Genomic DNA, 16,744 nt, shown 5'->3' with positions numbered 1-16,744 from the left:
CACTATGGGACCTTTGTAACTAAAGACTAAAATCATTCATATACAGTTATGAGGTAGTATTTGGAAACAGAACTGGGATGAGGATTGATAAGTCTGACAGACCGGATATAATTCAAACTGAAATTTCAGAGAAAACAGCAATACATATATTGACTGCAATAGGGACCACTGTATTTCTCTGTATTCACTTCGGAAGGTTATAAATGCATTCTAATGATTTACGAAGGGAAGAAATGGGAGAGTGGAGGACGACAGGGCAGTGAGTTGTCATCCACAGTAGGGAATCTTTTGCAACCTATTGTAACGAAGGTCTTATTGATTACTGAGAAAGTAATACCAAATTTCAAGTGAAATGTTCTGCATTTATGAAAGGGAAGTTATAATTTGCAAAATTTTTCTTGAAGATATCTCTTGTTTTTGTAAACAATGGCGAATGAGTGAATGTGGTACAGTCAGATATTCAGGAGGAGGTTTAATTAGCACACACAGTAAGTTAGCACGAAACATTAAAGCAAAGTGTATTGGTAGGAACATATGCAAACAGGGGAAGGTAAGCACTAGAGAAACTGTTTGAGAACATAGGTGGTGGTAGAAAGCTGTTTGTGTGACTGCAGACAGGTGTTCGCTGGTGTGCACAGGTGTCAGTGCTGTGTCCCTTTAAACGCCTTCATTTAAAGGGAATCCGAATACAGAAGAATCAACTAGAATCAAAGTGTTAGCTTGCTGTCTCTTTACGGATGCTGTCTTACTCACTGTGATCTCTAGCATGTATTGGTTTCAGTACAGATTCTGCTTCTGCAGTGATTTGCTCCTACTAGAAGTAAAGACATTCTGCACTAGTAACACAGAGAGTTGGGGAGACTGTACCTGTACAATTTTGATGTCGTGATCTAAGTAAAATGTACTGATCACATATACTAAATGGGCTTTCTCCATATTAATCCCTCAGATGGCACGATGGTCTGCTGAGGAGACTTGGTCTGGGATCAAGCGGGACAACGCTGATTGATTGTTATATGAGAACTTCACATCTGTTTTACTTGGGAAAAGGAGGAGGCAGGTACAGAACTCAAGAAGATAGACTGGGAAGCTCTTGAACAGATTGATGTAAGATGTGAGCAGGGATAATTGGTTTTGGCTGGTATAAAATTGGACCAATCCCCAGGACTAGCTCAGTTACATCTCAGGCTTCTGTTGGAGACAAAGGATGAAAGGTACCGATGCAAAGTTTTACATAGAATCTGGTCACAGATAAGGTGCCCGAGGACTGGAGAACACCCTTTATTGTAAAGGTGGTAGAGATAGAGCAAGAAACTATAGACCAGTGTGTGTCAGATCAGTGTTCGAGAAAATATTGCAGAAACTAGGTGGTAGAAGGCTGTTTGTGTGACTGGAGACCAGTGTCCCCGGTGCACCACAATGATCAGCGCTGTGTCCCTTATTATTTGTGGTATTTATAAATTATGTAGATGTGAACGTGGAATGGGAGTGGCAGTATGATATGCAAGTCTGTGTTTAACACAAATATTGGCTGAGTGTTTGGCAGTGAGGAGGAAGTTCTTATGTTACAGGAAGATATAGATGGAATGGTCAGATGGGCAGAAAAACGGCAGATAGGATGTAACCCTGATAAATATGAGGTGATGCACTTTGGAGGAAGGAACCAGACAGGAGAGTACACAATGAGTGGCAGCACACTAGGTAGCTCAGCGGGTGCTTCTCCACACATCACTGAATGTAACGGGGAAGGATCAAAGGTTACATAAGAAATCATTGGAAACAGTAGGCATAGCCTTTACTTGTCGAGGCATAGATTGCAAGAGCACTTTGGTTAGGCCAAGATGTAATACTGCGTGGAGTTCTGGGAGATAAATTACAGGAAGGATATGATTATTCTGGAGGGGGTACAGAGATTCACCAGGATGTTCCCTGGGATGGAGTATATCAGCTATGGAGAGAGTCTGAATAAGCTCGGGTTGTTAACTTTGGAGCAGAGAAGGCTGAGGGGGATGTGATTCAGAAGGATAAGATTCCGAGGGGCATTGACCGGGTGGATAGACAGCAGCTACTCCTTTTAGTCAAAGGGCCAAGAACAGGGGAGCACAGTTTTAAAGGGAATTAGTTGAGGTTTAGAGAGAATTCAGGGATTGTTTTTCACCCAGAGGATGATTGGGTCAGGAATTCACTTCCTGAGGCGAGGAGGTATCACGAGTCACCTCACAACCTTTAAAAGTATTTGGATGAGCACTTGAAGTGTCAAACCATTCATGGCTATGGGACTGATGTAGGAAAGTTGGAATAATATAGACCGTGCTGTATTTTGATGCTACAGAGTCTATGCTTCTGTGATTGTATGGCTGTGGAAGGTCAATCATTGAACCGCTTAAGACAGGAAGTAATAGGTTGCAGAAGAGCACATTAACAAGCGTACAATGTAAAAGCTTTTCAACGTACAATATACCAAGGTGAAATGTTGGCGAAAATAATTGTAGCTTCCTTACAGTCTGAAACCAGCGAATGGAGAACAGGAAAATGACAGACTATTAAGCAACTACTTCAGTTCTGCCTTCACGAAAGAAAAAAAAACTTCCAAGCAATTCTCGATCTACTGAGGAAGAAAAAGGAAATGCAAACAAATCAGTAAATAAATAGTTTTGGAGAAATTCTTTGGACTGAAATCTGATAAATCCCCATGGCCTGATAATCTTTATCTCTGATTCCTAAAGGAGTGGCCATGGTAATAATGCATAATTTGATCTGTCAATTTGCCCAGTATTTCTAAAGGAGGCAGGGAGAAAGCAGGGAATTACAGCCTGCTTAGCACCAAAGAAACAATCAGGACAGTACAAGAGTCGATTAGAAAGAATGCTTTGCCAGGGATCATTGAGAATTAAATTAATTTGAAAGTAATGAACATGGATTAAGTCAATGCCAAATTATTGAAGGCGAATCATCTTTGAGAAACCGACCGGGAAATAAATTATGGCGAAGCAATAAATGCAGTGAATTTGGATTTTCAGAAACTTTTTGATGAAGTTCCAAGTGTAGTGTTGTGACAATGCTACTCCTTTAACAAGGTTATGCTGTCCTTGTTTCTTTTTCATGGATGTCTTAAAAGCAGTGAATCCGAGAAGTCTGGATTTGACTACTCTAAAATAAAAACACGTCCAATGAGGAGCAAGCTATGCTAGATCTGTAATGAAACAGGAATAATTAATTATCTCATAGTTAGGAATCAACTTGGAAGGAATGATCACAGTATTGTTGAATTTAAAATACAGATGAGAGTGTGAAGATAAAATCCAATCCCAGGGTCCTGTCCTTAAACAAGAGAGACTAAAATAGAATGAGGGCGGACTTGGCTGAAGTCGACTGGAAACAAAGACTTTATGGTGAGAGATGACGAGCAGTTTGAGGATTTTCAAAGGAATCTTTCAAAGTCCTAATCAAAAGTACATTCAGTGAAAAGGAAACACTCTAAGAACAGGGGTAATCTGCATCTGGTGTCTAAGCAATAAGCGAGACTATCAAGTTTAAGGAGAAGGCATGCAAAGTGGCCAAGAACAGCACGAGCCTAGAAGATTGGGAAAACATTAAAGGTAAACTGAAAGCCACGAAAAGAGGTATAAAGAAAAGTAGGATAGAACACAAGAAAAAAAAAACTCGCACAGAATAGACAGATAGCAAATGATTCCCTAAATATATAAAATGAAAATGAGTGGCTAACGTAAATGTTGGGCCTTTAGAGGATGAGATGGAGCATTTAGTTATAAGATAGGATGAAATGGCCGAGGCATTGAGCAGGTATTTTGTATCGATCTTCCTAGTGGAGCACACTAATAACATGCCAATAATTGACAAAGAGATGAGGGTGGGTGAGGACATGTTTACAATCATTATTACAGTGTTGGGTAAGCTAATGCATATAAAGGCAGACAAAACCCTGATGAAATGCATCCCAGGGTACTAAAAAAGATAGTGGGGGTAATATCAAGTGTAATTGTGGTAACTTTCTAACATTTGCTGAACTCTGGGGCAGTCTCAGCAGATTGGAAAACAGCAAATGAGACACCACTGTTTAAAAAGGCTGGTTGGTAAAAGATGGGGAACTAAAGACCAGTTAGTTTAATCTGTACAGTGGCGAAGATGCCTTGATTGTATTATCAAGGAAGAAATAGCAAGGCATTTTGATAGAAATCGGCCCATTGCGCAGACACAGCATGGGTTTTGAAGGGCAGGTCATGCTTAACAAGTCTTTTGGAAATTTATGAAGACATTATGAGCAAGGTAGACAACGCGGTCCCAGTGGATGTGGTGTATCTAGGTTTCCAAAAGGTGTTCGGCAGGTGCCACACAGGCTGCTGCATAAGATAAAGATGGATGGCATTATGGGTAAAGTATTAGCATGGATAGAAGATTGGTTGACTAACAGGAAGCAAAGGGTGGGTCTAAATGAGTGCTGTTCATATCTGGCAAACAGTGGCTAGTGGTGTGCTTCAGGGATCAGTGTTGGGGCTGCAATTATTCACAATTTATAGAGATGATGTGGAATTGGGAGCATCCGTAGATTGTCAAAGTTTGCAGATGACATGAAGATGAGTGGCAGAGCGAAGTGTGCAAAGATCTATGAAACTTTTTAGAGGAACACAGATACTTTGAGTGAGTAGGCAAACGTCTGGCAGATGGAATACAATGTAAGTAAATGTGATGTCATCCATTTGTTAGGAGTACCAGTAAAAAGGATTATTACTTGAATGGTAAAACGTTGCAGTATGCTGCGCTGCAGAGGGACCTGCGTATCCATGTTCATGAAACACACAAGGTTGTTCTGCAGATACAGCAAGTACTGAGGAAGGCAAATGGTATGTTGCCCTTCGTTGCTGAAGGAATTGGAGTTAAAAGCAGCTAAGTTGTTTTGCAGCTGTACAGGGTGCTGGTGAGGCCACGCCTTGAGTATTGTATGAAGATTAAGCCGCCTCACTTGAGGAGAATGTACTGGCACTGGATGGGGTGCAGAGGAGATTCATGGGGTTGAATCCGGAGTTGAGAGAGTTGGTTTATGAGGAGAGACTGAGTATACTGTGATGATCATCATTGAAATTTAGAAGAATTGGGGGGGGGGGGGAGGGAGGGGACGGACCTTATAGAAACATACAAACTAATGAAGGGAATGGATAAATACAAGTAGGGAGGATGTTTCCACTGGCAGGTGAAGGGAGTAGATTTAGAATTGAATTGAGAACGAACTTCTTCATCCAGAGTGTTCTAATTCTATGGAATTGCCTGCTCAGTGAGGTAGTTGATGTTTTTAAAGCTAAGGTAGATACCTTTTGAAGAATGAAGTAATTAAGGGATACGGTGCGAGTGTGGGTAAGTGGATCTGAGTGCACGAGTAGATCAGCCATGATCTTATTAAATGGCAGAGCAGGTTCGAATGACAAGACGGCCTACTCTTGCTCTTAGTGCTTCTGTTCTTCTGTTCTGAGGCAAGGGAAGTGGCCAGCTCACCCAGCGCAGACCCTCTGCTTTGGTTTGGTTGGCCTGATTTTTCGCAGTCTGCCTGTTTACTGAAAGCAGGCAGCCAATCGTGAATCTACCAGACTCAAAGAAGCAGGTCCATTCTGATTCTCCCTCACACTGACATCTCTCCTGTAAGAACCTGAGGTTGATGTTTCCTTTCATTTTTGCCATGGGGTGTTTATGGGGATTGTTTCAAGTACTTGGAACAACACCATTAAGTTGGGCTAATTTGTTGGTTTTTCAGATAGTTAAGTTATTCTTTCTGCTATCCTCTTGTGTATGTGTTTCAGTCAGCTGCATTACTCCTGGAATATCCACCTTACACCTGCTTAAGTCAATGAGCAAAGGTTGGGACTGCGCTACTTCCTTGAAATGATTTGAGGAGGTCTGTCCTGGTCCATAACAGTGTGTAACAGCTAGATCAAATATACTGGCATGGGTTGAGAATGGGAGAGTTGAAAGAAAAAAATGAATCAGCATAAACAGTTCTGTATATTTTGGAGTGGTAAGCAATGACTTGCATGATATTCCAAGAATTGCAATCCAACTATTCAGAAAGCATATCAAACATTTGTTCAAGCGAATTCAATGTAATCTTTCCAAATCTGCTGATGGTCCCAAATTGAGATTGTGAGCAGGTGGTCAGGATGTAAAGAAGTTTAAAGGTGATTGAGACAATCGAAGGGAATGGGGAATTACATATCAGGTGAGGAACAATGTGGATAGACGTGAAATTGAGCACACTGGTTGGAAATATAGAATAACAGGCTAGCATTTCAAAAAGAATTGATGTAAACCTGTTGCTGTATGAAGGTACTTCTGTGTATACATTTGTTGACTGCTTCACTAAACTCTGAGGTCAATGCAGGGCAGTGAACTCTGAAACCAGAAGTCAATACTGGAACTGAGATTGGCACGTGACCAGTGTACATAGAGCCACCAAGTGGGCTGATGTATCATTGAAAAGGATCTCGATCTCTTTGAACACCAGTCGCAGAAAGCAGCAACAGAAAGCAGATAGGAAGATAATTGGCATGCTGACCTACATTTCCAGGGGACTTGAATCCAGGAGTAAGGGTGTTATTTCTGCAGCTGTACAGGGCCTTGGTGAGCCACCATCTTGAAAATTGTGCAGTATTGTGTGCACTTTTGGTCTCCTTACCTAATAAAGGATAAACCTGACATTGAGGGAGAGCAGCGAAGGATGATCAGACTGGTCTCTGGGATGACAGGCTTGTTGTGGGAGCAGAGATTGGAGCGACTGAGCCTGTATTCCATGGGGTTTAGGAAAATGAGCGGAGATCTCGTAAAATATATAAAACTCTGTCAGGGCGAGACAGGTTGTAAGCAGGGATGATAATTCCCCTGGCTCGAACGTCTCAAACAAGGGGTCCACAGTATTAGATGCAAACAGGTCACTCTGCAATGAGATGAGAATAAATGTCTGCACTCAGAGACTGGTTAACCTGGGGAATTCTCTACTACATAAGGCTGTGGAAGCCAAGGCACTGAATATAAAGAAGGATTTCTAGACACTAAAGGGATGAAGTTGAAGCAGGAGTTTGGTGTGGAGATACATGGTCAGCCATCATTATATTGTAAGGGAGAGAAAAGTTGATGGACCGAAGTTCCTACTTCATTTTTTATTCCCGATAGTTAATCAGTTCAAAGGATATTGAGTATACAGTGTTTGGGAAAAGTGAATTGAAGAGATGTTTCGCCAAAAACTAAAGTGGGGAAGGCTCAATGCATTAAATGATCTACCCCTTTCCCGATGTTTCTGTGCAGTCTGTGGGAAAGCTCTGTATATGTTGATACAAACTCTCAGATGTTAGGAAAGAGGTCTCTGCAGGGTCGACAGGACTGTGAATCCCGTTCTCTTTTCCAATACAGAGTCTGGTGCCGGGGGTTCTTTCGAGGTTTATCTTTAAGACCTCGGAGCAGTTTGATACAATGGCCTTGCTTGGCAGTTTCGGAGACCATTGAAGAGTTTACCACATGTCTGTGTATCTGGACACATTTAGGCCAGACCAGGAAAGCACGGGAGATTCACTTCCTGAAAGTACATTGGGGAAGCAAATTGATGTTGACAGTTGACATGGATTTTACATCTCGATATTTTATTAATTGTTTCTAACTTCCACCAGCTGCCAAAGCATTAACCTGGTCTGGATTAGTAATCTAGTGACATTTCCACAACAGCAAATCTCCACATAGGGATCTATGGGAAACCGCACTGAGCTGATTATTTCTGTGCTGCTTGACAGCTCTGTCAGGAAGAACTCCCAGCAATTTGACTGTCGTGATAGGACTGAGTGGGTGTTAATTGGTCAGATTGTAATTATTCCCCTCTTAGGGGACAGGACATAGTTGAGCAATCTTCCACATTGCCAGGGAGATGTCAGAGTTGGAGCTGGAATGAAAGAGCGTGCCCAGTGACACGGCTTGGTGTGCAGCACAAGTCTTCTGTTCTATTGCAGGAATGGTTTCAGGGCCCATTGCCTTTGTCGTATCTACTGTGTTCAGCTGTTTCTTCATGTCACGTGTGGCAAATCGAATTGGTTGAAGACTGGCATCTGTGATTCTGTGGGCATCGTTCAAGCAACACTTCTGGCTGAGGATGGTGTTTCCACTGCATCCTTGTCTTTTACACTGATATACAGGAAGGTTCCATTCTTTCGAGGAATGGTAGAGCAACAGCCACAGCAATAAGTGCTGAGATGTTAGTCTAACAACCCCAGTAATGTTCAGGTGACCTGAGATCGAATCCTGTTACAGGAGATGGTGGAATTCAAATCCAACAAATGTTTGGAATTAAGCATCTAATGATGATCATGAATCAATTGCTGATTGTGGGAGAAACCCATCTGGTTCACTGATGCCCTTTATAGAAGGAAACTGCCATCCATACCTGCTCTGGACACATGTAACTCCAGACCCACAGCAAAGTAGTTGACTCTTAACTACCATCTGGGCAATAAATGGTGACCTAACCAGTGACACCCTAATCCCATTGAACAATCTTGTTTTTAAATAATATTTGTGGAATCCTCCTTTATCGTCAGTTGTTTCATAGTTCAACTCCATTTCTGACTGGAAGTTGCAGAACTGTAGAGCTTCTCTCTGATCTGTTTGCTTTGTAATCATTTCGCCCTCTCTCTCAGACATTAGTCCTGCTGTTTGGAATGTAAGTACAGTGGTCAAGTGCAGTAGCTTTAAATGAGTTGTCATCATTTTTAGGTACATATGGTTCTGACACTGGTACATTCACCAACGCGTCCCTGAAACATCGATCAACTTAATGGGAGTGACAGACTGAGGTATTATCCTGGGCAACATGTTACAGATTGTGATTCAATACAATTCTCCTTCTGTACAGCTGTGATCGACAGTACAACATGAATTTCCAGGTTTGAGCTGCAATTTCTGCAATGCAATTCTGCTGTGTGTCCCCAGTTCACACTGAGACCCATTCACCCATCACCCCATGACCTACTCTGGTTACTGATGTGGTAACACTTCCATTTTAGTATTCTCATGCTTCTGAGCGTTTGCCCATGGTGCCACACCTCTTACTTGTCATGATTCTCAAAACCTCTAAACGTGTTCTGCCGGGCAGCACTGTGACTCCGTGGTTAGCGCTGCTGCCTCACAACACTACGGGCCCGGGTTCGATTCCATCTTCCGGCGACTGTCTGTGTGTAGTTTGCACATTCTCCCCGTGTCTGCATGGGTGTTTTCCAGCTGATTCGGTTTCCACCCACTGCACAAAGATGTGCAGCTTAGGTTCATTGGCCTTGTTAAATTGCCCATATTGTTCAGAGATGCGCAGCTTAGGTCCATTAGTCAGGGGTTAATGTAGGATATGAGAATGGGTCTGGTTGGTTTAATCTTCAGAGAATCGTTGTGGACGTGTTGTGCCAAAGGGCCTGTTTCCACACTGTAACGGTTCTAATTCAGACATTCATCTGAATCTTTTCCCTTTCAGTCATGCCAGCTTCGGTGTTTAAATTGAATGTGTTTCTCTCCGTTTCTCCTCATTGTCTTCATTAAGAACTCTGTAGCGTCAATGATGCCAGTCTTATGTCATTTCAGAACCAATGAATTTTTACATCTTGCGTTATTGTTCACTTCTCGGTGTATGGCACTCCATGATGGACAGGAAATTTGAGCGGCTTGGACACACGTCTTTCAAGCTGTTCAAAGCCAGAAATTGCTGGAGAAATTCAGCAGGTCTAGCAGCATCTGTGGAGACAGAGAAACAGAGATAGTGTTTCAAGTCCAGTGTGACCCTTATTGAGAACTGAAAAGAACTCCTTAACCCCTTGACAAAAGTGGAAGAGGGATGATGGGGAACAGAGCATGTGGAGATGCAATGCAACAAGGGAATAAGCTTTTAATTGTGGTGAAAGGGAAACAGATATAAAATGGGTGTAAATTAAAGTGTAAATGGAAGAAATAGGTTCTCTCAATTGAGTGCAAGATAAAAAAAGTCACAGACAAGCAAGCAGAATGCATGAAAAATGGAAAACAGACATAATGGTGTCAGGCTGTAAAGTCATGGAAATGAATATGAACTCCTTCAGGCTGGAACGTACCAAATTATAAAAGGAGATGTTACTCCAGCTTGGGTTGTGCTTCATTACATTACAGCAGATCAGGACCGAAAAGTCAGCATGAGAGCAACGTAGGTTATTGGAATGGGAAGCAAGGGGAAGGTCAGGATTATTCCTACAGACAGAGTGGAAGTGTTCCTTAAAACAGTCTCTGCTTTGTCTCCCCAGTGTAACTGAAACTGCATTGTGAGCAGGAATGACAGGAGACTGGATTGAAAGAGTAAAGTGAAATGCTGCTTCACTTGCAAGTTGTGATTGGGGCCTGGGACAGTGAGGAAGTAAGAGGTGAATGGGCAAGTGTTGCAGTTTCTGCAATTGCACGAGAAGGTGCCATGTGGCAGTGGGAACGTGTTCGGGGTGATGGAGGGTGTCACAGAGGGAATGGTCCCTGTGAAATGCTGACAGTGGACGTGAGGGGAAGATATGTTTGATGGTGTAGTCCTGCAGGAGGTGGTGGAGGGTCGGAGGATGACTCTGTGAATGTGGATTCTAGTGCAGTAGGAAGTGAGGACAAGGGGAGATCTATCATTGTTCTGTGACGGAGTGAGGGCGATATCACGGGAAATGGGACAGTCACAGCTGTAGGTCATGTCCAGCGGATTTAGGGGACTTCTGGTTTGAAGGAAAAGGAGGTCACGTCACAGGCAGCTCACTGCAATGTGGCATCATCAAACCGAAACAACAGAGACGGAGAAACTGGGAGAATGGAGTCAGCCTCCGCTGATCATGTGTTCTGCCATAAGCAGAAATCTCCCCCGAATTATTGAAAAGAACCAGACATCTAAATTGAGGATTTCTGTCTCACATCTGGTCTGAAGCGGGATGTGGAAATAGATCCAGAGGAAGGCCAGTGGGTATACAGGAGCACACATTCAAGCATATATCTCATAACCCTCAGAAGTTATTGTTTCTGTTCAAAAAGAAGGACTCGAAAGAAGATGAACCACTCGTGTTACACAAAATCTGTCAAGGATACTATTCAATCACAAATTAACGAGTATTATTGTGTGCCCGGGTTTAGAATGTTTATTTCAGGGACCAGAAGCAGATGCTAGTCATGAATTTCAGCTGTGCTTCCGGAATTCCCCTCAGAAACCCCTGCCATTGCTGCTCCATCCGCTTCCCTGCTCGTCTCCACTTCCTGATTCCAGGTTCTCCTTCTCAAATTACAGAGCACATTCTCTCACATTATGGTCCCTACCCGTTTCACCTGAAGCTCTTTGATCAAGTCTACCTTCCCTGCACTAGCATCAAGATGTGTCTTGTGGTGCCATTTTGCCTCTGGTCTCAGTGTGGCTCGGCCTCTCCATTCATGCTGTTTTCCACCTCCCACTCACATCCTACTCCAGAAAGTATCCTTCGTGGAGTAAACCTTATTGAAAACACCTCTCCCCCTTTGCACTGAATTCACACTGTGATCCAACGTTCCAAAAGTACACTTAGCCTTCATCTCACTCTGCTAAAGGCAACTGCATGCAGATTGTGTGGTTTAAGAATTCCCTTTCTTACTTTAATTTGGCCAGAGATACGCTTTCACTGCAGAGATCATCACCCTATTTCAACAAAGGAATTCAAGAGTTTTACTTCCGAATGAAACTAGTTCGAGTTTCACGCTGTCTTAATACTGTAATATGGAGAAAAACAAATCACAGTATGAAGTTTGGGCTGAGTATTGTTTTCCTGTCGTTTTGAATATTGTTTCAAATTTGCAGTGCTTATCTTTAAATGCTTGCTCTTGAAGTTAGTATCAGATGGAGTGTAGGAGGTTGAAGTGTGGCGTTATAGAGTTTATAAAATCATGAGAAGCACGGATAGGGTGAAGAGCCAAGGTACTTTCCACAGGAGAGGGGACTTTGCTTTAAGGTGAAAGGGGAAGATTAAAAAGTGCCAAAGGTGCAACTTTTTCACATAGAGGGTGATGTGTGTACGGAATGAGCTGCCAGAGGACAAGTGGCAGATGCAAGTACAACTACAGCATTTCAATGACGTTTGGACAAGCGTATGAATGGGAAACGTTCAGAAGCATGTGGGTAAAATGTAAGCAGATGGGATTTGTTTAGTTTGGAAAACCTGGTCAATATGGACAAGTTGGAACAAAGGGTCTGTCTGTGTGTGATATTTCTGTATGAATCTAGAAAGCAAGGAAAAGAGAAGAAAAGATATGACATAAGCAAATTTGCAAGAAATATAAAAGCAAGCAGCACAAGCTTTTTTGTGTGTATAAAGAAAGTTCAAGATGAATGTATGACCTTTGGTAGAAATGAAGTCAGGGAAGCATATTGAGGACCTATGAAGGATGTGACTAGGAAGAACAGACAGATAATTTGCACCAGAATGTTACATCATTCCTCATAGGAGAAGACACTGTAAGTATTTCAATGATATAATCAAAATGGTACTTCTTGAACTGCCTCGAACAAAAGGAACATAGAACATAGAACATTACAGCGCAGTACAGGCCCTTCAGCCCTCGATGTTGCGCCGACCTGTCATACCAATCTGAAGCCCATCTAACCTACACTATTCCATGTACGTCCATATGCTTGCCCAATGACAACTTAAATGTATTTAAAGTTAGTGAATCTACTACTGTTGCAGGCAAAGCATCCCATACCCTTACTACTCTCTGAGTAAAGAAGCTAGGTCTGACATCTGTCCTATATCTATCACCCCTCAATTTAAAGCTATGCCCCCCCGTGCTCGCTGTCACCATACTTGGAAAAAGGCTCTCCCTGTCCACCCTATCTAACCCACTGATTATCTTATATGTCTCTATTAAGTCACCTCTCAACATTCTTCTCTCTAATGAAAACAGCTTCAAGCCCCTCAGCCTTTCCTCTTAAGACCTTCCCTCCATACCAGGCAACATCCTAGTAAATCTTCTCTGCACCCTTTCCAAAGCTTCTGCGCCCTTCTTATAATGCAGTGACCAGAACTGTACACAATATTCCAAGTGCAGCTGCACCAGAGTTTGTACAGCTGTAGCATAACCTCATGGTTCCGGAACTCAAACCCTCTATTAATAAAAGCTAAAACACTTAACAACCCTGTCAACCTGGGTGGCAACTTTCGAGGATCTGTGTACCTGGACACTGAGATCTCTCTGCTCATCTACACTACCAAGAATCTTACCATTAGCCCAGTACTTTGCATTCCAGTTACTCCGACCAAAGTGAATCACCTCACACTTGTCTGCATTAAACTCCATTTGCCACCTCTCTGCCCAGTTCTGCAGCTTATCTATGTCTCTCTGTAACCTACAACATCCTTCGTCACTATCCATAACTCCACCGACCTTAGTGTCGTCTGCAAATTTACTCGCCCACCCTTCTAGGCCCTCATCCAGGTCGTTTATAAAAATGACGAAGAGCAGTGGAGCCACCACCGACCCTTGCGGTACACCACTGGTAAGTGGACTCCAGCGTGAACATTTCCCATCAACCACCACCCTCTGTCTCTTTCAGCAAGCCAATTACTGATCCAAACTGCTATATCTCCCACAATCCCATTCCTCCGCATTTTGTACAATAGTACAATAGGAACAAGGTTTTTTAAATAAACAGATAAGAATAAGGGTAGCCAGGTCAGCAGTAATTAACACTTGGTTTTAAAAGCAGGGTTACAGAATGACTGGTGGTACTGTGTGAAATATTCGCTAAGTCTCTGGATTGCAGGAATGTTCCAGCGAAACTGGAGACCCTCCAATGTGGCGCTTGACTTCGAGAAAGGAGTGAGTCTGAAAGCAGGAACTATTTAGCCTCACAATTATTGCTGGGAATTTGCAAGAGGCTGTTATTAGGAAGGGTCTGCAGGGAATTTGGAAAAGCTTCACACAGCATCAGCATTGTTTTGCAAAAGGCGGTCTATATTTTGACTATTAAATCATGCAAAGTTTTTCTGGAGATCCCTGAGAATGTAACAAGCGGGCGTGGTAAATGGGAACTGGTATACATGAGGGTTTCCAGAGATCTTCCACAAGGTATCACAAAATAAAAATTGTTACACCAGACAGAAGCTTATAGTATGACAGATAATATATTAGCATGGGATGACTTTTGGTTAACACATAGAAATCAGAGAGTCAGGGTTAGTGGATCCTCCATGATAAAATGTATCTGCTGGAGTATCACAAACATCAGTGCAATGGCAAGATTTATTTACAATCTATACCAATAGCCTGACGGCGGGAGCTGAGTGCAATATACATCCGAGTTTGAGTATGACACAGAGAACCAGAAGGAAGGCTGTTATATAATGGAGGGGTCTCCCAAAAAAGGAGCAGTGCAAAGGGCTGGGATTGTTTTTGTGTCTGAAACATAATATCAGCATGCTGATGCAGCAAGTAATTAGGTTGTTTCTTTAGGCGTTTCCTGAAAATAACTGGTTATTTTCCTGAAAATGGTGTTGTACAATGTTGCATTCAGGGAGAACAGATGATTTGTTTGAGCTAAACCTGGATGCGGGTACAGGGCTGTATTCACAGCGAACCTGTGTCTGTAACATGACCCACATCTGGAGCGGAAGTTACAGAGAGGGGAAGCCTGGAAAGAGGGATTGGGGGAGGGGGGTCACTTCCTGTCTGTTTGAATTTTCCAAGTGCATTTCCCAAACTTCACCTAACCATCAGAGTTGCCTCAATTTGCCCCTTCGTAGCAGGTTCGAAGGGCTGAATGGAACATCAGAACATAGGGCTGAGGGACACGAGGGGGCCATTCGGCCCTTTGACACTAGTTCAGCAGTAAATAAGGTCGTGGCTCATCTCATTGTGGTCCCAGCTGCACTTCCTCTCCATGCACCATTATCCCTGATTCACCTGTCTGTGGAAAATCAGACGAAGCCATTCTCGAGCTAATATAAAGATTCAGCCATCCCAAACTTATGAAAAAGAGAATTCCCACTGGAATGAAATCCCATTTTGTGAATTACTCCACATTCTATGTGGAGTTTGAACATTCTCCCCATCTCTGTGTGGGTTTTCTTCCAGTGCCCCAGTTTCCTCCCACAGTCCAATGATGTGTAGCTTAGAGTGGATTAGTCACGCTAAATTGCCCATTGTGCCCGGGAATGTGTAGGTTAGTCGGTTAGTCACGGGAAATGCGGGGTTAAATGAATAAGGTAGCGGGAACATGTCTTGGTGGGATGCTGTTCGGTGTGTCGGTGTGGACTCGATGGGCAGAATGTCTTGCTTCCTCACTGTCGAGGTTTTGTGACAATGACATCAAGTTTGGGCGGTACAAACACTCAGTGGGTATCTACCTTATCCACTCTCCTCAAGGTCTTGTATGTTTCAATAAGATCACCTCACATTCCAAGAGTAACCTGTTAAAGCCTCCATAATATAAAATCTTCATCTGTGGAATACGTGAAGTGAAACATCTCTGAACTGCTTCCAATGTAATTATATTCTTTCTCAGGTAAGGAGACAAAAATAAATCTCACACACAGATGAGATAATTTTTTGTTTTCTCAGTTTTAAAGACTTTGGACTCTCTTCCCCATAAAGCATTGGAGGCATAGATATTGAATATTTTTGAGGCACAGACAGAAGGTTCTTAAATAACATCAGAGTAAAAGATTATCAGGGAATGGGCAGGAATGTACAGTGTGTGGGAAATGCGGACATTGGTACAAAATGACACTGATTGAAAAACATCCAGGAATATAGTGCAAAACGAAATGATAACATATTAAAATGCTAACAGTGATAGAATAGAGTTTCAAAGAAGCATGGGACTGCTCTGTCGTTACAGAGAGACAACTCATGGTAGTTAACCCTTAGGGTCATCACACCTCAGTGATGGGGTGAGGTTGCGAGAGCGTTTCCTTCACGGCAACCTCTGTCAGTGTCGGGGAATTGAACCTGCGCTATTGGCCTCTCTCTGCATCTCAAACCAGCTGTCCAGCCAACTGAGTGGGAGACTGTGTGATTGTTACAGACAGAAACAGTTACAGACAAAGGGCAAGAGCAACTTTCATAACAAGGATAAAGGTACAATTCAGATCATTTTCAAGATAACGGCTGAGGATAAAAACGTTCTCTGCTAGAAATTGTATTTTATAACAAGACAAGTGTTTGGAAGCTGTCTTTGGCTGAATACAATAAGGTGCAACAAGTGAAGTGACCAGAATTACTCATTGTGATTTGCTATCAATAACCATAAATTAAGTACATATTCTTGCTTGGTCTGTGTAAAATGTGCTTACCATTACATAAAAGTATAAAGCTGATGGAATATATTGTTTGGAGAGACCGTCCCCATAGGAAATGTCCTTAAACAGGCACTTGAAGAAAACTGGGGTAAAAGTGCCTGAGTGTCGTCTGGTCAGTGACAGGAACTCGGGGGGTTGAATGACTGAAAGTTCCTGTAACATGGAGCTGCGAAAACCATCAGATCAGCAACCATCTTATTAAATGCTAGAGCAAGTTTGAAGGGCTGAATGGCCTAATGATGAATTTGAATTGTCTGTGATTTGAAAAATATACATCTCTACTCCTTGGGCATTGACATTTTCCTGAAAATGGGAATTATTAGGGGGGGGGTGGAGAGAGAGAGAGAGGTGAAGAATGAGCCTAGTTTGGGGGTCGGTGCTATAACAGATATACAGTG

The sequence above is a fragment of the Chiloscyllium plagiosum genome, unplaced genomic scaffold, assembly GCF_037043375.1.
Source record: "Chiloscyllium plagiosum isolate Xiang-an unplaced genomic scaffold, Cpla_swu_hap1 HiC_scaffold_36, whole genome shotgun sequence".
NCBI lineage: Eukaryota > Metazoa > Chordata > Chondrichthyes > Orectolobiformes > Hemiscylliidae > Chiloscyllium > Chiloscyllium plagiosum.
Note: the sequence above shows the minus strand (reverse complement) of the source record.